Below are 24,640 nucleotides of genomic sequence, written 5' to 3'. Positions count from 1 at the left end.
TTTATTTTAATCTCTTTGGTGGCTAATGATGGTGAACATTTTTTCATGTGTCTGTTAGCCATTTGTATGTCTTCTTTTATGTTTTTTTAAATTGTTTTATGTTTTTGGTAGTCCCATGATGGGTACATAAATATTTATAATTGTTATATCTCCTCATTGGATTGTCCCCTTTATTATTACATAGTGTCCTTCTTTGTCTCTTATTATAATCTTTGTTTTAAAATTTATTTTGTCTGATGTAAGTAATGTTACTTCAGCTTTTTTTTTAAACATTCGTTTGCATGATATATGTTTCTCCATCTCAAAAGACTAAGTGGGAGGGACCACCATCTACAGATAAGACAGACAAAAAATTATGTCTGAAATCTACCACACAGCAGTGTTCAATCTGGGAGCTAGAGATCCTCGCTCACATAAACTAGTAAAACTTCTAGTTTGCACCTAAGCGGGAATGAAGACAGAAACCACATGAGTGTTACCTTGTCCTCCACTCTCTATCTGATAGTGAGGCCGCCTTGGGAGAAGGTCATAGCCTCTTAGTATTATTGAAGAAGATGGAGATATGGGCTAAAAGTCGTCACAGTTTCCCAAGGTGCAACCTCTATGTTCTCAACCACATTATTTCCTGTTTAGATGTCTGGTTTCCTGGATTCAGAGTCAAGCTCAGAGGAAAGTTGCTTGGAATGGAGTCAATTTGAGGTCATACCTCATTACCCCATTGGGTGGCCACTGAAAACCATCTTGCTGCCTGTGCACATTTCCAGTTATCCAGTCTAGATATCAAGATAGGAAAGATGTGGATGCAGATGTAGAATCAAATGACAGTGCCTGGAACATACTAGACATCTAAGTCACATTTAATAAATATGAGATGTAGACATAGGCATAACTAGGATTTAAATCTATGTATACCAGGTGGTGGGATTGGAGAGGGCACGGATTGCATGGAGCACTGGGTGTGGTGCAAAAACAATGAATACTGTTACACTGAAAATAAATTTAAAAAATTAAAAAAATAAATCTATGTATATCTTCTTATATTAATTTTATACATATATGAATTTGTCAGAGAACATTAGCATCACATAGCAGTTATTGTTTCATAATTTGGTTTGAATTAAACTTTTGTTTCTATTTTCAAAAAATTTTATGTTTTCATTTGAAAAAATAACCTATAGAAAATGAAAAAGATGTCTCTCACCAATTTACAATCCCACCAACAAGACAAAAGAGTGCCCTTTTCTCTACATTCTCCAATATATGTTATCTCTAACTGGTGAAATATGTATCTTATTGTAGTTTTGTTTTGCATTTCTCTGATGATAGTGATGTTGAGCATCTTTCCACATATTGTTGACCATCTGTATGCCTCCTTGAAATACTCTCTATTCAGATCTACTGTCCATTTTTAAATAGAATTGAATTTTTTGTATCGAGTTACATGAGTTCTATATATATATTTTGGATACTTACCTTTTATCAGATATCAGTGCTTTTTTTGATATGATTTCAGATTTTTTTTTATTTTCCATTTTTTTATTTTCCATTTTGATATTGGAATAGCACCTCCCATTGATCCCCATAAAAGACTTACTACAGAATATCAGAGTGTAAAGAAGCGTCTTCTGTACAACAGACTGAAAACTGGAGACTTGAGTCTTGACTACCAGTCCTTGGATAGTCACTTATCTTGTGCCAGCCTCAGCCTTTACCCAGGAAAATATTGTGTATCCCAATGGTTAAAATGGGGAGAAAACTGGGTACATTTAATTACTGGTTGTGTGATCTTTAGCAAATATTGAGTGCCCAGGTGTATAAGACCCACACTTGATGTGTATATATTTCATATTCACACACGGAGAATATAATGGGAGTATTATGGACTCAGTTGAGTCCCACGAAAGTCATACATTGACATTCTAACCTCCAGTACCTTAGAATGTGATGGCTTTTGAAGCAGGGCCTTTAAAGTAAAATAAAGGTAAAGTAAAATCTTATGGTGGGGCCCTAAACCAATATAGCTGGTGCTTTATAAAAGGAGAATAGGTCACAGAAAAGACAGACCTAGGGATGACCATGTGAGGATACAGTGGAAAGGTGACCATGATGTGAAGATACATCTGCAAGCTAAGAAGAGAGAAGGCACCAAAACTTCAAACACTTTGACCTTGGACTTCTAGCTTCCAGAACTGTGAGAAAATAACTATCTGTTGTTTAAACCATCCAGTGTATGGGATTTGTTATGAAAGTCATCGCAAACTAATACAGGATGAAAAGGCCCCAAATATACTTTATGTCAGAGGTACCATACTGCATCTGGCTACCAGATAACATTTATCTCCATTTTTAATGAAAAGGAGTATAGTTTGCAAAGAGTAAAAAAACCACAACAGTTTGTTTACTATTTTACCAATTCTGCTCAGAAAATTCTTGTGTATATTAAAGCAGATCCATTTTCTGTTGACCGCAAACTACATTGTGTTCATTGTCTTATCCCTCCCCTTATCACTGTCTGCTGATGTGCAGCATGGACTGTACAGAGGGTTCCTACTAAAGACTAGGACATTCATTCTCCATGACCCAAATGTTGCACAGGCTGCTCATCTTTTCTCTCGCCTCCTGTCAGTGCCCCCTGTACATGACACATGACACACTGCCTAGACCCCACTCTGATGCCACATCTTTTCTCACTCACCTACCCCCATTCTGCCCTGCTCTGACCTTTGCACACCCACCATTGACTGCCAAGTCATGCCACTGCCACCTTGCATTTTTCATCTGCAGACCACTTAATGTGTGGTTTCACAATCTTCTTTTACACCTATCAGGGTTTTTTTTTTTTCATACAGAATAGATTCATTCTCTAGAGGTTCAAAAACTGGGTTTTTGGTGATTACTGTTATGTTTTTATTCCTTGCAGACACTTCTTAGAAGAAAAGTTTGATAATGGTGGTACTCTGGTCCCACCTTTTGACAGAAGCCTGAACTGCAGCTTGAATATTACAAAGAAGGAAAGTAGGAGGCAGGGGTTAAGAAGCAAACCCACCACACAGAGCTTTCTAGAAGTCAGGACTTAAGGGCATTCCTTGAGTATCACATATTGATGGGTTCTTTCTGGACACAGTATAAATGGAATCATATAAGATATGGTCTTTTGCATATTTGACTTTTTTCACTCAGCTTAATGTTTTCAAGTTTCATCCATGTCGTAGCATTATCAGTACTTCATTCATTTTTATTGGCAAGAAATAGACCACATTTTTAATCTGTTAATTAATTGGTAGACATTTGGTTTGTTTCCACTTTAAACTCTTGAATAATGATGCTGCATACATCGTGTCCAAGTTTTTATGTAGACATATGTTTTCATTTCTCCTGACTGTGTATTTAAGAGTGGAATTGCTAGGTCATAAAGTAACACTGTTGAACTGGTTGAGGAAATGCCAGACCATTTTCATGACCCTGACAGTGTTGAGGAGTGCAGACATAGTCTGATATTTTCTCTTGAATAGACTGTATTTTTGGTTTTTAGAAACAAAGCCGCAGAGTTGAATGTCCTACTTATCAGGTCATACTTCTGAGGATATGATACCCCCATGACATCACTGAGTACTAGAAATGTTGACCTTCATCACAGGTCGAAGGTGGTGTGTGTTATTTTCTCCAGTATACATTAACTCTTGTCCATTCACCTACTCTGTTCCTTAGAAATGAGTCACTAGGTGTGCACCATGTGAATGTCAGTGAAGATGGGGTGACTGGGTATTGGTACTAAACATCTGCACTTGGCTCAACATTAAACAGTTGCTAAAATGAATGTGTATTGTATTTATGGTAAAATCTGTATCCCTTGAAAGCTCTGCTACTGATGAGATATTTAAGGTAAAAAGCATTGTGAGTTATAAAATCAATCCAAATTGGGAAAAATTTCTACCCGTCCTTCTTTCTTTCTCCCTAGAGATGATCATTACCCAAAAGAGATGATTATCATTCCCATGCCTTCTTTCTTCCTTTTGCTCCAAATGAGAGCTTCCTCAAAGGAAAGATAGTATTGCTTTGTATGTTTTCACTACACATAGGCACACACATACACAAACAGCAGTGTGCTCCTCCTTCTACTTTCTAATTTCACATTGTGTATGCATACATATATTCATATGTGTAAAATATGTGTGTATATATAATGCACATATACATACTGATAAAAATCTGATTCTTATCCTCAAAAGAGAGTGTTGTGAGGAGTTTAAGGGGAAACCTCGCTCAAGATCCCAGCACAGTATTTGGTGCATCAGCCACAATGCCAAGTTTTGCTGCCTTTCCATTCCAGCTGCTCTGAGCCTTGACAGGGATGTTGTTTCTTGATTCATTCACTTCTGCTTTCCTTTTAACTATTCTTTCCACCTCATTCTATTTTTTATTAGCATATAATGTATTATTTGCTTCAGGGGTACAGGTCCGTGAATCATCAGTCTTACACAGTTCACAGCACTTACTATAGCACATACCCTCCCCTATGTCCATAACCCAACCACCCTCTCCCTACCCCACTTCCCCAGCAACCCTCAGTTTGCCCCTCATTCTTATAGTTTAGGTTGTGATTCTTTATCATGGTTTTGCATTGAATGTTTAATTCATTGGTTTTCATTTCTATTTATATAAGTTTTTTAACTTTAACTTTCCTCTGTCATTTTAAGAGATAATTGACATATAACATTGTGTAAGTTTAAAAACTACAACATAATGATTTGATATATGTATATATCACAAAATGATTACTACCATAACTTTAGTTAATACCATCACCTTGTGTAGTGATAATTTTTGTTTCTTGTGATAAGAAATTTTTTTAAAAAGTCAAAAGTCAGATGCTTAACCAACTGAGCCACCCAGGCACCCTCTGTGATAAGAACTTTTAAGTTTGACTCTCTTAGCAACTTTCAAGTACATAATACACTATTGGTAACTACAATCACCATTCTATACATTACAACTGCATAACTAATTTATTTTCTAATGGAGCTTTATATATTTTGACTGCATCTACCATCTCCTTTTTCTTTATTGAGGTACAATTGACATATAACCTTATATTAGTTTCCAGTGCACATAATGATTTTGTATTTGTATATTTTGCCAAATGATCACCGTAAGTCTGGTTAAGATCTGTCACCATACATAGATACAAAACTTATTTTGTCGTGAGAACTTTAAGACCTGCTTTCTTAATAATTTTCAAATATACAGTACAGTATTATGAATTATATTCTCCATGCTGAACATTACACCCCCGTGACTTATTTTACAACCAGATGTTTGTAACTTCTGACCCCCTTCAGCCATTTTGCCCACTTTTCCACTCCTCATATAGATACTTAATGCTTCAGCATATCTTAGAACCGCTGATTTAGCTAGATTCTGATATGTTTTGTTTTTGTTATCATTATCTTTATCAAATTTGGCAGTTTAAATCATATTTCTACTTGGATTCATGATTTAATAACCTTGGATAGAATTGGTTTTCATTAATGTCCCATGTTCTCTGAAAACGAAAATGAAGTGTTATGTTTTTAGAATACAGTTTTACTTTTTATTTTTTTAACTCAATTAGCCAACATACAGTACATTCAGAATCTTAAGACATAGAACCTTACCACTCCCACTCCCCTTGATGTTCATTTTTTAAAAATTAACACATAATGTATCATTTGTTTCAGGAGTACAGGTGTGTGATTCATCAGTCTTACACAATTCACAACACTCAACATACCACATACCCTCCCCAATGCCCTTCACCCAGCCACCCTATTCCTCCCACTCCCCTCCCCTCCAACAACCCTCAGTTTGTTTCTTGAGATTAAGAGTCTCTTATGGTTTGTCTTCTTCTCTGGTTTTGTCTTGTTTCATTTCTCCCTCCCTTCCCCTATGATCCTCTGTCTTGTTTCTCATATTCCTCATATCAGTGAGATTATATGATAATTGTCTTTCTCTGATTGACTTATTTCACTTAGCATAATACCCTCTAGTTCCATCCATGTCACTGCAAATGGAAAGATTTCTTTTTTGATGGCTGCATAATATTCCACTGTATATACATACCACTTCCTTTTTATCCATTCATCTGTCAATGGACATCTAGGCTCTTTCCATAGTTTAGCTATTGTGCACATTGCTGCTATAAACATTCAGGTGCACGTGCCCCTTCGGATCACTACATTTGTATCTTTAAGGTAAACACCCAGTAGTGCAATTGCTGAGTCATAGGGTAGCTCTGTTTTCAACTTTTTGGAGAACCTCCATACTGTTTTCCAGAGTGGCTGCACCAGTTTGCATTCCCACCAACAATGTAGGAGGGTTCCCCTTTCTCCACATCTTCGCCAACACCTATCCTCTCCTGACTGGTTAATTTTAGCCATTCTGACTGGTGTGAGGTGGTATCTCACTGTGGTTTTGATTTGTATTTCCCTGATGCTGAGTGATGTTGAGCACTTTTTCATGTATCTATTGGCCATTTGGAAGTCTTCTTTGCAGAAATGTCTGTTCATGTCTTCTGCCCATTTCTTGATTGGATTGTTTGTTCTCTGGGTGTTGAGTTTGATAAGTTCTTTGTAGATTTTGGATACTAGCTCTTTATCTGATATGTCATTTGCAAATATCTTCCCCCATTCTGTTGGTCCCGTTTTGGTTTTCTCAACTGTTTCCTTTGTTGTGCAAAAGATTATGATCTTGATGAAGTCTCAATAGTTCATTTTTGCCCTTGCTTCCCTTGCCTTTGGTGATGTTTCTAGGAAGAAGATGCTGTGGCTGAGGTCGAAAAGGTTGCTGCCTGTGTTCTCCCCAAGGATTTTGATGGATTCCTGTCTTCCATTGAGGTCTTTTACCCATTTTGAGTCTGTTTTTGTGTGTGGTGTAAGTAAATGGTCCAGTTTCATTCTTCTGCATGTGGCTGTCCAATTTTATCAACACCAATTGTTGAAGAGACTGTTTTATTTTTTCTATTGGACATTCTTTCCTGCTTTGTTGAAGATTCCCCTAGATGTTCTTGAGTGCCTCTCTACCATTTTTCATGCTGTCTCTTCTTCAATTGACCACTATTATGGATTTTATGATTATCATTTACATGATATTCTTTATACATACATATCTATAGCAATATTGTTTAGTTTTGCAGATATTTTACACAGATGATATCATGCTGTTTGCATTTTTTGGTAACTTCTTTTTTTTACCAAAAATATTCTTTTTTTAAAATTTTTTATTTCTTTTCAGCATAAGAGTATTCATTGTTTTTTGCACCACATCCAGTGCTCCATGCAATCTGTGCCCTCTCTAATACCTACCACTTGGTTCCCCCAACCTCCCACCTCCCGCCCCTTCCAAAACCCTCAGATTGTTTTTCAGAGTCCATAGTCTCTCATGGTTCACCTCCCCTTCCAATTTCCCTCAACTCCCTTCTCCTCTCCATCTTCCTTTGTCCTCCATGCTATCAGAATCCTAGAGGAGAACATAGGCAGTAACCTCTTTGATATCAGCCACAGCAACTTCTTTCAAGATATGTCTCCAAAGGCAAAGGAAACAAAAGCAAAAATGAACTTTTGGGACTTCATCAAGATCAAAAACTTCTGCACCTGATTTCAAGCTTTACTACAAAGCTGTGATCACCAAGACAGCATGGTACTGGCATAAAAACAGACACACAGACCAGTGGAACAGAGTAGAGAGCCCAGATATGGACCCTTAACTCTATGGTCAAATAATCTTTGACAAAACAGGAAAAAATATACAGTGGAAAAAAGACAGTCTCTTCAATAAATGGTGCTGGGAAAACTGGACAGCTATATGTAGAAGAATGAAACTCGACCATTCTCTTACACCATACACAAAAATAAACTCAAAATGGATAAAAGACCTCAACGTGAGACAGGAATCCATCAGAATCCTAGAGGAGAATATAGGCAGTAACCTCTTCGATATCAGTCACAGCAACTTCTTTCAAGATATGTCTCCAAAGGCAAAGGAAACAAAAGCAAAAATGAACTTTTGGGACTTCATCAAGATCAAAAGCTTCTGCACAGCAAAGGAAACAGTCAACAAAACAAAGAGGCAACCCACAGAATGGGAGAAGATATTTGCAAATGACAGTACAGACAAAAGGTTGATATCCAGGATCTATAAAGAACTCCTCAAACTCAACACACACAAAACAGACAATCATATAAAAAATGGGCAGAAGACATGAACAGACACTTCTCCAATGAAGACACACAAATGGCTCTCAGACACATGAAAAAATGCTCATCATCACTAGCCATCAGGGAGATTCAAATTAAAACCACATTGAGATACCACCTTATACCACTTAGAATGGCCAAAATTAGCAAGACAGGAAACAACATGTGTTGGAGGGGATGTGGAGAAAGGGGAACCCTCTTACACTGTTGGTGGGAATGCAAGTTGGTGCAGTCCCTTTGGAGAACAGTGTGGAGATTCCTCAAGAAATTAAAAATAGAGCTTTCCTATGACCCTGCCATTGCACTACTGGGTATTTACCTCAAAGATACAGATGTAGTGAAAAGAAGGGCCATCTGTACTCCAATGTTTATAGCAGCAATGGCCACGGTCGCCAAACTGTGGAAAGAACCAAGATGCCCTTCAACAGATGAATGGATAAGGAAGATGTGGTCTATATACACTATGGAGTATTATGCCTCCATCAGAAAGGATGAATACCAAACTTTTGTAGCAACATGGACAGGCCTGGAAGAGATTATGCTGAGTGAAATAAGTCAAGCAGAGAGAGTCAATTTTCATATGGTTTCACTTATTTGTGGAGCATAGGAAATAACATAGAGGACATGGGGAGATGGAGAGGAGAAGGGAGTTGAAGCAAATTGGAGGGGAAGATGAATCATGAGAGACTATGGACTCTGAAAAACAATCTGAGTGTTTTGAAGGGGCCGGGGGTGGGAAGGTGGGTGAGCCTGGTGGTGGGTATTATGGAGGGCAGGTATTGCATGAAGCACTGGGTATGGTGCATAAACAATGAATTCTGGTACACTGAAAAGAAATTTAAAAAATAAAAAATTAAAAAAAAACACAAAAAACCCCCACATTGAGATACCACCTTACACCAGTTAGAATGGCCAAAATTAACATGACAGTAAACAGCAAGGTTTGGAGAGGATGTGAAGAAAGAGGGAACTCTCTTACACTGTTGGTGGGAATGCAAGTTGGTGCAGCCACTTTGGAAAACAGTGTGGAGATTCCTTAAGAAATTAAAAATAGAGCTTCCCTATGACCCTGCAATTGCACTACTGGGTATTTGCCCCAAAGATACAAATGTAGTGAAAAGAAGGGACATCTGTACCCCAATGTTCATAGCAGCAATGGCCACAGTCACCAAACTGTGGAAAGAACCAAGATGCCCTTCAACGGATGAATGGGTAAAGAAGATATGGTCCAGGGGCGCCTGGGTGGCTCAGTCAGTTAAGCCTCTGCCTTTGGCTCAGGTCATGATCCCAGGGTCCTGGGATCGAGCTCCGCATCGGGTCTCTGCTCAGTGGGGAATCTGCTTCTCCCTCTCTCTCTGCCTGCCTCTCTGCCTACTTGTGATCTCTCTCTCTCTGTCAAATAAATAAATAAAATCTTTAAAAAAAAAAAAGAAGATATGGTCCATATATAATATGGAGTATTATGCCTGCATCCGAAAGGATGAATACCCAACTTTTGTATCAACATGGATGGGACTGGAAGAGATTATGCTGAGTGAAATAAGTCAAGCAGAGAGAGTCAATTATCATATGGTTTCGCTTATTTGTGGAGCATAAGGAATAACACAGACGACATTGGGAGTGGGAGAGGAGAAGTGAGTTGGGGAAAATTGGAGGGGGAGATGAACCATGAGAGACTGTGGATTCTGAGAAACTAACTGAGGGCTTCGGAGGGGAGGGTGTTGGGAGGTTGGGTGAGCCTGGTGGTGGGTATTATGGAGGGCACATATTGCATGGAACGCTGGGTGTGGTGCATAAACAATGAATTCTGGAACACTGAAAAGAAATTTTAAAAAATAAATAAAAATTAAAAAAAAACAATAATCTCAAAAAACCCCACAGGCTTTTAATGTATACAAAATGATTTTAATTCAGTGTGAAAAAACTGATAGGTATAAAGGAAAAAGATAAAAATATACTTCGGGGCCTGCAGAAAATGAAACCCCTTTGTGGCCCTGGCATGACTTGGCGGTCAGTGGCAGGTGTGTGAAGGGCAGTGCAGGGCTAGAAGAGGGTAGGTGACTGAGAGGAGGGGGTGTCAGTGTGTGTTCTGGGCAGTTGTGCCTTGTGTCATGGATGGGGGATGACACACAGGAGTGGGGGAAAATCTGAGCAGCCTGTACAAGATTTGGGCAATGGAAGATGAAGACCCTGTTCTCTGGTAGGGACCCTCTGTACAGTCCACATTGCACATCAGCCAGTAGTGATGAGGAAAGAGATAAATCAATGAACACGCTGGAGTTTAGGGTCAACAGAAAATGGACCAGCTTTAATATACACACAAATTTTCCAAGCAGATTTTGTTATAGTAAACAAACTGTTTCATGATTTTTTTTCTCTTTACAAAAGGTACTCTTTTTCATTTAACAAGAATCACAAAAAGTGAGATAAATGTGATGTCCGCTGGTGGTTAGATCTAGGATGACAGCTCTATAGTCTCCATGGGGAGCTCTGAAAGGGGAGAGGGGATAAAGGTTAAGAGCTTGACTTCATGGGGGTCAGTCAGCTTTCTGAATTTTCATGTAACTCAAACAATCCCTCTATAACCATCAATTTTCTAGGATTTAAAAAAAGCCACATGATCTGGCTTTCTAAATCTGAGACTGGAAATCAGTTCTGGTCTGAATTGAGAGTAAGCTGCAACTGTGAGGGTGTACTATATATGATAGAGCTGGAAAGAACACAAAAGCACATGAACACAACCACTTTTCAATATTTTTATGAGAAAAAAGGATGGTTTAATTTGTAGAGTCAGGAGTTGTTCTTGATCACAGCATTCAATGGGGAACTTATCTTCACATCTTTGTACAGAAATGACACCCTGCCACTCCCTTGGGAAGTTAATCCAGATGGAAATATTCCTGGGCAAACCTTAACTATGTGTTTGTCAACAATTGCCCTCTATCCCACCTTCCATAGGTATGTAAACTCTCTCTAATCCAAAATAACTGAGAAATTAGGTCTTTTCTTCAACTGAGTAGCCAGATACACTAGAGCACCACTGATTTGACAATGATTTTGATATATTCTGAGATCTAGATGAAAGCCTCACATTAAACCTGTTTTGGATGATTCCAAGGGCACTTGAGAACCTGCCAGTGTCTCAGGGTCACTGATTTCTACTGGACCATATTAGGAAATAGGGAAAGATGTTAAGTCCATCCTGGCTCTGGATATTCACTCTAAAAAGAGTTAATCTGAATAAAGTTTTAACACATTTGTTCAATAACATTTTGTAGGCTCAAAATAAATAACACAAGGAATATCACTTTGCTCATCCAATACTGCTACATTTTTGGTAATGAAAATGCATTATTTGTGTTAAGGGAGTTTAAAAGCAATAACAAAAAGTTAAAGGTAAAATGCAGGGTGGTTGCATCTCAAAAAAATAAATGTTTACTGTAATTAGAAGTCAGGCTGACTATACATAACAATGAAGAAGAACTGACAGTGCCTTTTCCACAGACTGATTTTTTTTGCTAAGCTTTGTATACTATCAGTGGCTTCAGTTTTCCTTCTTCCTCTGATTTTCAGTACTAGAACCACCAGAAGGAAAATTTAAAACATTTCAAAAATGGGTATTTCTGGGTAAGTCACCCAAAATAGTCCTCATATTTCCTCTAGTTTCAAACATAAAAGGGCACCCCAGCTCAGATAAGAACAATAATGATACTCAGCATCTTTCCATAGAATAACCAGTTATTCTTAAATATTATTATAATTATTGTCTTAATATATAATATTTTTATTTCCGTACTTCAGATAGAAGTGAACATCAACTTTCTATAAGTACTTGGATAAATTTCTTTGCGAATGATTTTTGCTTGGTTATATGTAGTGTGGGCCAATTTTATAAGATATATTGTGGGTCTGTTAATTCTATATGAACATAATCGTGGAATATTTCACCAAATTCATTTAATTGCATCAGAGAATTATAAATGTATAAATATATATCAGATACATCAATAAGGTGTGGTTGACATATAATATACTATAAATAGCTAAAACATATGCTCTAATCAGTTTTTATATTATGTATACACCTGTGAATCCAATCCTACAGCCATGATAAAGAACATATCTTCTTTGCACCCCTTTGCAAATCCCCTATCTACCTCTTTCCAGCCTCTCTCCATGTCACCCACCTCTCTTCCCAAGCAACCACTGATCTTCCATCACTATGTATTAGTTTTCTTTTCCCACAATTTTGTGTGAATGGAATCATACAGTGTATATTTTTTTTCTTCTTTCCTTCAACTTAATTATTTCTAGATTGATATTGATCAATATTTCCTTCCTTTTAATTGTTGACTAATGTTCCATTATGTGGATATACCACAATTAGTTCTATCCAACTGGTCATGGATATTGTTGCTCTTTTTCAATTTGGGGCTTTTGTAGATAAAGGTGCTATAAACATTTGTGTATAATCTTTGTTGGACATATATTTTCATTCTCTTAAGTCAATAATTTGGAGTGCAATAGCCAGATCATATGGTAGGTGTAGAATTAATGTTGTAATAAACTGACAAACTGTTTTCCAAAGTGTTGGCACCATTTTTCATTTTTTTTTATTGTATGAGAGTTCCATCCTCCAGAGCCCTGTCAGCCCTTGGTACACAGCCAGTGCTTTTATTTTAGCTATTCTGAGTGAGGTGTGGTGGGATTACATTTCCCTAATGACTGCTATTCAGCAGTTTTTCACGTGTTTATTTGATATTAGTGTAGCTTCTTTTGTGTAGTAGCTTTCCAAATATGTTGCCCACTTTTCTATTGGAATGTGTGCTTTCTTCTTATTGACCTTTGTGAGATTTTTTTCTAGATACAAATCCTTTAGTAGATAGATAATTTGCAAATATTTTCTCCCACATAATGGCTTGTCTTTTAATTCAACAGTGTCTTTGGGAGAACAGAAGATTTTATTTTGAGGAAGTCTAGTTTTTCAATCTATTCATTTATGGTTTCGATTTTGCTTTTCATGTCATATCCAAGAAATCTTCTCTAATGGAAAAAAGAATACCTGAAAGAACTTTTATGACTCAACACCAAAATAACAAATAATTCAATTAAAAAATAAGCAGAATAGCTGAATAGACACTTTTCAAAGAAGATATAAAGATGGCCAACAGACACATAAAAGATGCTCAAGATCACTAATAATGAGGGAAATGCAAATCAAAACCACAATGAGATATCACCTTACACAGTCAGAATGGCTAGTATCAAAGACAAGAAACAACAGTGTTGGCAAAGATGTGGAGAAAAGGGAATCTTCATGTCTTGTTGGTGGGAATATAAATTAGTGCAACTATTGTGGAAAACAATATGAGGGTTTCTTACAAAATTAAAAATAGAAATACCATATGATCCAGTAATTCTTCTACTGATATTTACCCAAGTAATATGAAAATGTTAACTTTAAAAAGATATATACACCCCATAGTTTATTGAAGCATTATTTATAATAGCCAAACGATGGAAACAAACTAACTGTACATTGATAAATGAATGGATAAAGATATCATGTATGTATACAATGGAATATTTTTCATCCACAAAAAAGAATATTTTTCATCCATAAAAAAGAATGACAATCTTGCCATTGTCACAAGATGGATGAACCCAGAGAGTATTATGCTAAATGAAATGAGTTCAACAGAGACAGACAAATATCACATGATTTCATTTATATGTGGGATCTAAAGTCAAAACATACAAAAAAGACTTAAATTTTAAAAAACTTACAAGGCAAGTCTGTAGTAGCTAGTAAAATTTTCTGGTCTAGACCATTAATATTACACTGGTGTGAAACAATCGATTTTTAAATTCTTCATTATGTGGGATAAAATATCATATTTGTAAGCCCACATACATGCAATAAATTCTATCTAAAGATATTTGTTCCAAAATAACTATAACATAAATTTTTGAAATTAAAAATATTCATGTGATTATTTTCTTGCTATCTTTCCTATTCTTGCTTTAAATATGTATGTAGGAAATAAACGCAAACCATTTCTGTGGTTAGGGTTTTTTTTTGTTTGTTTGTTTGTTTAAAGATTTTATTTATTTATTTGACAGAGAGAGACAAAGCGAGAGAGGGAACACAAGCAGGGGGAGTGGGAGAGGGAGAAGCAGGCTTCCTGCTGAGCAGGGAGATTGATGCAGGGCTCTATCTCGGGACTCTGGAATCATGACCTGAGCCGAAGACAGATGCTTAACAACTGAGTCACCCAGGCGCCCTGTTGTTAGGTTTTTATCATCAAAGCACAAAATTTTGCTTTACAAAAGGAAAAAAATGTTGATATTTTTATTGTCACTTCTTGAGAGAGTTTCATAATTCCAACTTGTATTATTCATTTATTAAGTATTTACTATAATCCTAAATCTGAAAATAAATAATTTCCTACCTCAATATATATGAAATGGTTAATTTGGTGATTCACAAAATAATTGCTAATCTACATGATTCCCAACCACAAGTCTTCTTTTAGTAGATACTGAGTATTTAATACGCAAGGAACTGTTTCCCAAGTAACACTAAATAAATAAGTAGCAAAATGTAACAAGCCAGATGAAAATAAAATTCCTTTTCCATAAAAGAATTTTTCATAATTCCTTTTTCATAAAGCTATAGGAAATCAAGGCTAATGTATTGCCAAAAGATCAGTGGTTGTGTAGGGATAGGGCATGGTGACCATGTGGTTGGTTGGTGACTACAGATATAAATATGAAGCTTTAGTTATATAATCATAATGACATTCAAGAATATTTGTTCATTATATGGGACATTGCTGGGTATCATTATAATAGGTCAAATGCATAGGTAATTATTATTTTGTAAATTTCCAAAGCCTTATAACTGACATTTTTATAATAGTCAAAAATTTTAGATGCTTAAAAAACTTTCATTATAAAATGGTTAAATCATGGTTACCAGGAAAGAATCCATGTTACAATCTTAAATTGCTAGGAACCCAGGGCGCCTGGGTGGCTCAGTGGGTTAAGCCTCTGCCTTCGGCTCAGGTCATGATCTCAGGGTCCTGGGATCGAGCCCCACATTGGGCTCTCTGCTTGGTGGGGAGCCTGCTTCTCCCTCTCTCTCTGCCTGACTCTCTGCCTGCTTGTGATCTCTCTCTCTGTCAAATAAATAAATAAAATCTTTAAAAAAATTGCTAGGAACCCTCCTAACTAATGGCATATTTTCACATTCTTCTTAGAGAACATAGAATTCATTTATTATTATATATCTAGTCAGAGAAATAAATTAATCACAAGTATATGTTAAAGATCATGTTTGTCAAGCTGATTCATTCATTGCTTTCAGACAAAAGAGAACTTCTCTTAGTTGGGCCTCAAGGGCTATTACGTAGTATGTAGCTGCTAATGGAGATTCCACCTGTTAAACTCTTCTCCCATGATGTGGTCAAAGTAGTTTCTCTACTTTTAGGCTAGTTTCTGAATCTCACAAAAGCTATTGCACAACATACTTTTGTTCGGGTCTGTTAACTCACATGTGCAGGTATCATATTCCACCAGGAATGCGAGGTGTTGGGGTCTACTGAGGACTGCTGCCCTTGACTTTGGAGTAGAAGCTTCAGCAGCCATCAGGACTCAGGTCCTCAAAACCCGCCTCCTTCAGGCACCTGATATGAGCAGGGCCACTGGTGTGAAGAGTTACACAGGAAGAGACAGATCCAGCTATCACTATGCTTTACTGGTGTAACCAGGTGCCCTGTACCGTGCTCGGCCCTAAGTTACTGACGATGACACTGATACATTTAGGTTGTGGTCATAACAACATGGTTTAATGGACTTCTCATCCAAGATTTTTTCTTCTCTTTTCCTTGTCTGTCCCCTAACAATAAAGTTGAAAAGGAATAGAAAGTGGCCTGAATTCATACTGGCATTCATAGTCCTGCAGTAACCACAGAGCCAGGGAATTGCTCCTGTGTGTCACTGAATAGTCTCAGCAATCCTGTGGGTGCGGCATTCTCATCCCCATTATACAGAGGAGGAAGCTGGAGCTCAGAGTCCTTACCTGTCTTCCCTACTGCACCTTTGCCTTTAGGGGAAAGCAGGTCCAGGATACCCCTGGTGCAGGACCCACACTCACTGTGGTCAGGCAGGACCCCAATGGCTTTACTTAGGAGGCAGCAGGAGGCACCAAGCACCAAAGCAGGAAATAGACAACTTGAATCTGGATTCCTTTGTCTCCACATACCCCAGTACAATTCAGCCCCTACACCGGGACCTCAATGGCTTTACATAAGAGACAATCCAGATACTGAGCCCCAGAGTGGGAAAGAGGCTTCTTGGATCTGGATTCTGTTGTCTTCCCACAACCCAGGACAGATCTGTCTCCACTGCAGGGATGTATTCCCCCAATTCAGTTCCAGGTATCTGAAGGTGGAACATGCTCTGGACATTGCCAGGATGCATCTGTCTCTATTAAATAAAGAGTCATCATGGTCACCAAAAAAAGAGCTTTGCCCTAAGACAAACAAATCTGTGAATTTCCAGCACATGTTTCACACTTCCTGCATTCATCTATCCATTAATTCAACCATTTATCCAGTTAACAGTTATTAAGACCAAACCATTTCATTGGTTAAGATTTAGTCTTCTCCAGAATGGAAAGAAGGGCATAAAGAGTGGATAGGATAGTATAGTAAATTCAGATGTTAAATCTAAGAAGACATTACTCCTTCCCATTAAGATTTCAACCTGCTCCTGTGTCTTATAGTTAATTCTTTTAAAGCATGCTTTAATCTTATGGGCCCTTCTCCACATCTCTAGTGACTCTTTTCTTTATGTATATTTTTTGTCTTTGCATCAAAATTCTAAGATCAATTCTCCATACTCAATTCATATCCCCCTGCAACTCCCCTCCAACTCAGTTTTCCCACATTATCTAACAGATTGGTGGTCCCCCATACTTCCACAGAATTTACACTTGAAAATTCAACACCACCTCTTTGTCACATGTACAGATCAGGAAAGTTCAAGTGATTGTTCAAATGGAGACAAACAAATATTATTCCAAATGGAAAGGAAATCTTTCCCCAGGGCAGAATGCAATTGCTTGTGTATGACTATTGTAGTGCAATCAGTTACCTAAAACTTAATAAAGCACCTTCCATTGAGCCAGGGTCAGATAACTGGAAGGCTGTGCTTTAGACTTTCAAATGAATGACACATTTTCTGTGATATATCTCGTACTTTTTGTTTATTGAAAAGGATTTTTCAAATATGTTTTCTGTGTGTTAGCAGTAATTTATTATCATTACTTCAATAATCTCTTCCTGAACTTGTTTTTTATTTCTTCCTCAAAAACCCGTTTCTTACTTCTTCCTCAAGAAACCACATATGCCCTTCAACAGACAAATGGATAAGGAAGATGTGGTCCATATACACTATGGAGTATTATGCCTCCATCAGAAAGGATGAATACCCAACTTTTGTAGCAACATGGACAGGACTGGAAGAAATTATGCTGAGTGAAATAAGTCAAGCAGAGAGAGTCAATTATCATATGGTTTCACTTACTTGTGGAGCATAACAAATAGCATGGAGGACATGGGGAGTTAGGAGAAGGGAGTTGGGGGAAATTGGAAGGGGAGGTGAACAATGAGAGACTATGGACTCTGAAAAACAATCTGAAGGGTTTGAAGAGGTAGGGGGGTGGGAGGTTGGGGGAACCAGGTGGTGGGTATTAGAGAGGGCATGGATTGCATGGAGCACTGGGTGTGGTACAAAAACAATGAATACTGTTATGCTGAAAATAAATTTAAAAAATGATTAAAAAAAAAGAAGTCACAGGAATAAAAGGCACAACATAAGGAATATAGTTAATGACATTGTACTATTATTGTATAGTGACAGTATCTGTACTTCTGCGTAATTTATAAACCTATAGAATCACTATATTGTACACCCGAAACTAATGTAACATTGTGTGTCAATTATACTCAAATAAAATAATTAAAAACAGAAAGAAAAAAGAAACCACATATGCAACAAAATCATGTAAAATTATAATGTTTTTCAAACTCTGTCATGGTTAAGTATGTTGTCTGAAAGCATTGTCTACTATACCAAATTTAGACAATAAAATGGTGGTGATACATAATGGTGGAGTTGGGGAACTCTTTTGCAGTTTCCTGAGTGTTCAGTCAAAATTCATTTTCTGCACCATAGAATGTTAGACTTTCCTTTTGACGTATCATTTTTTAAAAAAACCTACAAAATAAGTATACATGAATCCATATTACTATATATATGTATAATGTTTGAATTAGTAAAAAATTGGTCATAAGATATAAAATTTTAAAAATTGCAAATAATATATGTAATTACCCTGCCCCCATGAAGTGAACTTTCCTTCTGACTCTCACAGCTGAGCACAGGGCAAACCTAGTGACTCACCTCTAAAGAACAGAGTAGGTGAATGGCAAATAGTTTCTGTACACTAGAGAAACTAGACAAACACCACCTTAACCCTGTGATGAGGGCCAACATCTCCAGTGGCCCAGTAATGTTCTTTGGGTATCACCTCCTCCTAAATATGAGGTGATGAGAAGGGCACTTCAACTCTGTGGTTTTATTTCTCAAAACTCATAACCACAGTCTAATCAGGAGAAAAATAACAGACTGTGCCTGCATTCCTCAACACTGTCAGAGTCATGAAAACAGTCTGGTGGTTCCTTGAACAGTTCGACAGAGAGTTACTATATGACTCCACAATTCCACTCCTAGGTACAAAGCCAGGAAAAGTGAAAACATATGTCTACATAAATGCTAGTATAATTATGTACATAGCATCATTATTCATAATGTCAAAATGGAAACAACCCAAATATCTACCTATTAATGCATGGATAAATAAAATGCAGTGTATTATTTGGAAACAAAAAGGAAGGGTACTGGTGCAGGCTACAATATAGATAAACTTTGAAAACATTAGCCCAAGTGGAAGAAGACAATATGCAAATGACATATTCTATAATGCCATTTATATAAAGCATACAGAAAGCACCCATCAATATGCCATCACATCTCTTCCTCTCACTTTCCTGGAGATGTTCAACTGCAGTTCAGGATTTTGTCACAAGGTGGCACCAAAGGACCACCATCTTCAAAGTTCTTCCCCAAGACGTGTCTGCAAAGAGTACAAACAAAAAATAACAATAATCTCTCCCAGAGTTTGAACCTATAAAGAATTATTCTAATTCTGTCTGAAAAATTGGTAGGTATAAAGGAAAATTACGAAAGCATATACTCTAAGCACTAGATACACCAAAACACCTGGTGCAGTGGTAACCCTTGGCCAGCTGTGGCACGTATTTCAACAGTGGTACAGGGCAAAGCAGGGAGTAGGTGACTAAAAGAGGCTGGGACATCAAAGAATGGTGTTTCCTGTGTGAGGGACAGGGGATGAAAAGACAGAGGGTGGATGCCCTGTTCTCTGACAGGGACCTTGCATACAGTCCATACTGTACATCAGCTGATGGTGATGAGGGAAAAGAGAAATCAGTGAGTACAAAGGAGTTTGTAGCCAACAGCAAATGGTTCTGCTTTAATATAATTTTTCCAGGCCAAATTTGTAAAATAGTAAAACCATTTCATGATAATTTTTTTAATCTTTTTTTTTTTAATTTATTTATTTGACAGACAGAGATCACAAGTAGAGAGGCAGGCAGAGAGAGAGAGGGAAGCAGGCTCCTTGCTGAGCAGAGAGCCCGATGTGGGACTCGATCCCAGGACCCTGAGATCATGACCTGAGCCGAAGGCAGTGGCTTAACCCACTGAGCCACCCAGGCGCCCCATTTCATGATAGTTTTATACTCTTTGCAAAATGTACTCCTTTCCATTTTAAAGGACTACAAAAATGGAGATAAATGTGATTTACCTGGTGGTGAGATCCTGGATGGTAGCTCTGAGAGTCTCAGACCAAGGGCCTCCACTAAAGGGAGGGAAGCTGGAGGTATATGACTTCATGGGATCAGCCTGCTTTCTGGATTTTCAATTAAGTGGAACATTCCCTCTATACCCATCACTTTTCTAATATATATTTAATAAAACATTTTTTGGGATATCTAAACTGGAGATTGGAGATCCAGCTCTCGTCTGAACTGCAACCAAGCTGTAACTGTAAGCACATAGTAGAGGTGGTAGAGTTGGAAGGGACATAGAAACACACACACATAATCAATTAAAAATTTTGAAAGAAATAACTGGGTGATTTAATTTGTTAAGTCAAGAGTTGTTTCCTCCTGATTACAGCATCCAACATGCAGATTTCATTCACCTTTTGGTACAAAAATGGCACCCTGCCTTTTCCTTGGGACAGTTGATCCAGATGGAATTATTCCTGAGAAACTGTTAATTGTGTCTGCCAGCAATTGCCTTTTTCTCTTTCTCGCATAGATATGTTGACTGCCTCTTACACAGAATAACTTAGAAAGCGGGTCATATCTTTAACTGAGTAGCCATATACAGTATGGCAACACAGCTTTGTCAATGAATTTGATATATTCTGAATTCCAGATTAAGACCTGGCATTATTTATTTTTTAAAAATTTTATTTATTTATTTATTTATTTATTTGACACAGAGAGAGAGAGAGAGAGAGAGAGAGAGCGAGCACACACAAGCATGGGGAGGGGCAGGCAGCAGGAGAGGGAGAAGCAGTCTCCCTGCTGAGCAAGGAGCTTGATGAGGCATTCAATCCCAGGACCTGAGTTGAAGGCAGACACAACTGACTGAGCCACCCAGGGTTTGCTAAAGCTATGTTGACTCTAGGCATTCACTCTGAAAAGTTTATTTGAATAAAGTTTTGACGTATTTTCTCTGTAGGCTCCAAATGATCAACACAGGAAGCTTCACTTTGCTCATCCATAGTTGCTACATTTACAGTAATGAAAATGCATTATTTGTCTAAAAAGAGATATACAAACACTAAAAAATAATCAAGGGCAAAATACAGGGTGTTTGGAATTCAATAAATCAAGAGTGTATTGTGGTAAGAAGTGAAGCTGACAGCACATAATAATTGGGTTTAATTGACAATTTTTTCTTCCACAGACTGCATTTTTGTTAAATTTTGTATATTATCACTAGCTTCACTTTTCCCCCTTTCTCTGCTTTGCATTACTAGATTCACCAGAAGGAAAATTTAAAACATTTCAAAAATAGCTGTCTCCAGGTAAGTCACCCAGCACACAGTCCTCATGCTTCCTTTTGTTTCAAACATAAATTGGATCCCGGCTCAAATAAGAATGATCCTTGTTGCACACCTGCCAGCTCATGCATCCTCCTTGTTATTCTGAGAGGCTCAAGGTCACAGAAAAGTTAACAAAGTTAAACATGACTGAGTTTCCAACATAATCTCTCCTTGGTCTTCAAAAAGTAGAGGCATCCAATATTTTTTGAACATGTCTTCAGAGTGGAAGTCTTTCACCATAAGTTACTCTTCAACATCATCTAGTGCCCATTGGTGATCTGTCAGCTCCAAAGTTTCCCACTCTTTCTTTAAGGCATTCTTGTGTCTATGGGCATGGCTAGAAGCCTCCAGTCATCTGCTCCTATGTCATTCATGATTGGTCAGCAGCCCAGAATCAGATTAAATGTTCTGAAGCACAAAGACATTAAAGAAGTACCAGGATGCAAAATTCACACAGGATAAATCTAATGTGAATAGTCTGAGTTCTTGTAGCATAGGCTTAAAAGCAGGGTCAATGGAAAAGGGACGTTGTTTGTTACAAAACCTGAAAATGTCATGTTAACCCATTCATCAACAACAATCATAGGCATGACATTTGCTGCATTAACTTTCATTGTCTCTGTGAGTATAGTGGGATGACTCAGAGAAGAAGTAGGCACTGCCCTCGTTTTAGTAGGCATTTAGTATTTTTTAATCCATCCTTTTAGCAGGCATTTAGTATTTTTTTAATACATCCTCTTTGCTTTTGAAGTAATAGTTTCTCTCTAGTCAACTGAGAAAAATCAAGGTACCTGTTTTCTATTGCATTATCCCAGAAAACTATGTTGAGTTTCTAAGCCCAGTTACCTATGAATAGGACCTTATTTGGAAATAAGGTCTTTACAGATGTAATCAGGTTAAGATGAGGTCATTAAGGCAAGCTTTAATCCATATTACTTGTGTTATTATACGAAGTTGAAAATGCTATTGAAGACTGGGACAGTCGTGGAGAATATGTGGTGACAGAGGCAGAAACTTGGAGAGTGATGTTGCTGCAAGGAAGAAACATCAGAAACTGATGGTCACCACCAAAGGCCAGTTAGAGGCAATGAGGATTCTCTCTAGTATCTCAATGTGCAAGGTCCTATATCTTGGTTTTAGACTTGTAGCATCCAGAACTGTAAGAAACTCAATTTATGTTGTATTAAGCCACTGGTTTGTGGTATTTAATACAACAGCCCATGAAACTAATCAAGTACATTCATTTTGTTTCTTTCTTTCTTGGATTTGTTGCTTTGCTGTGATTAACAATATGCTGTATGTTATGTTACGAGCTGAAGTGGTATGTACTAGTTACATGTATTTACTCAGGAGTCATACAGTCCGTATTCCTATCTAAGCCTTGAAACTTGCTAGTCCTGACCATCCTGTGCCTCAGTTCCCTGATGTTGAAAGTTGGTCAACAATAACAATAACAATCATAAATTGTGATGAAGACTCATGAGTAAGTATAGGTTTAGCAATTATGTTAGTATTGGGCAAAAGGAAGGAAACAATAAATAATAATAATTTTAATATTAATATATCAGAACAGATAATTAAAAGTTCAGCTGCCATTTTTATTATATGTATTCATATTGTATTTCATCGATTGACTTTCACAATATGTTTTCAGTATGTTCTATAGTACACCCATCTTTATAATCTGTTATTCTGTACTATCTCCTTACTGAGGATCAGTGGGATGGTGCAATTCTAATGTCAAACAGGAAGGTAAAAAAGATCAGAAGTCACATCAAATAAAAAAGGAATGATAACTGATAAGGGGTTAATATCCAAAATGTATAAGCAATTCATACAGCTCACTTCAAAAAAATCTTATTTAAAAATGGGCAGAGGACCTAAATAGTCATTTTTCCAAAGATGGCAAACAATACATCAATGGTATTATAATAGCAAAGTATGGTGACAGATGGTTGCTATATTTGTGATGAGCATAACAGAACTTATAGACATGTTGAATCTGAAACTAATAAAACATTGTCAACTATACTTCAATTTAAAAATGTTAAATTTTTAAATTCTAGTACCTGAAATTTCAAAATAACATTTGGAAAATCTCCGGCTCTTCAAAAAATTTATTATATCATGGAAAAACTGTGGACATCTGGGCATCTACATTACAATGTCCGATTGCTAGGATGATCTAACAACTGCACATTCACACCCTACTATGAGATACATGGGAAATGCAATTATTATCTATATGGTAAGAACGATTTAGATTTCTTTATTGCACATGAATATTAAAGACTAACTTCCGTCTCCTACTGAAAAAAAAATCTTGCTTTAAAAAAATTTCTACGATGGACCTCAAGAACTAGTACATAGAATGCAGATAACTGATGAAGTGGCATTCCACCTGCTATACCTCTTCTCCCATGATGAGATCAAAGCATATTGTTGGATATTAGGTTAGATTGTTAACCTCAAAATAGCTATTCCACAACATGCTTTTGTTCAGATCAATGAACTCATTTGAGCCAGGATTCATATCCCACCTGGGATGTGAGGTGTTGGGGTCTCCTAAGGGCTGTTGCCTTTGAATCTGGAGTAGAAGCTTCAGCAACCATCAGGACACATATACTCAGAAACTTCCCCCTTCAGACACCTGATTTGAGCTTGACCACTGGCATGAAGAGCAGCACAGGAGAGATAGATCAGCTATCTCTATGTTTTACTGGTATAACTATGTGCCCAGCATCATGCTAAGCACTAAGTTAGTGACAATGACACTGATGTTGGGACATGATCATAACAACCACATATTATAATGGATTTCTCAAAGAGCTTTTTTCTCTTTCCTTGTCTATCCCCTAACAACAAAGTAGAAAAGAAGTAAGAAGTGGCCTGAAATCATAAAGACATTCGTGATTCCACAGTAACCACAGGGCCATGGGCTTATTTATGAGCTTACACTGACTGTACTCTGTGATCCTGCGGGTGAAGCACTATGATTCCCATTTTACAGAAGGGGAATCTGAGACTCAGAGTCCTTATCTGTCTTCCCTCCTGCATCCCTGCCTTTAGAGGAAGGAAGCCCCAGGTTACCCCTGGAGTAGGAACCATGCTCACTGGGGCTGGGTAGGACCCCAAAGGCTTT

General features: G+C 37.4%; 1 pseudogene; it reads right to left on the bottom strand.

Annotated features, from left to right (window-relative positions):
* Positions 1 to 21,615: 21,615 nt before the first annotated feature.
* On the bottom strand, positions 21,616 to 22,178 carry LOC111139976 (annotated as a pseudogene).
* Positions 22,179 to 24,640: the final 2,462 nt, after the last annotated feature.

This window comes from Enhydra lutris, unplaced genomic scaffold, assembly GCF_002288905.1.
Source record: "Enhydra lutris kenyoni isolate GAN:26980312 unplaced genomic scaffold, ASM228890v2 scaffoldscaffold131, whole genome shotgun sequence".
NCBI classification, from domain to species: domain Eukaryota; kingdom Metazoa; phylum Chordata; class Mammalia; order Carnivora; family Mustelidae; genus Enhydra; species Enhydra lutris.
Note: the sequence above shows the minus strand (reverse complement) of the source record. Positions and strands in the feature narration are given on the sequence as shown.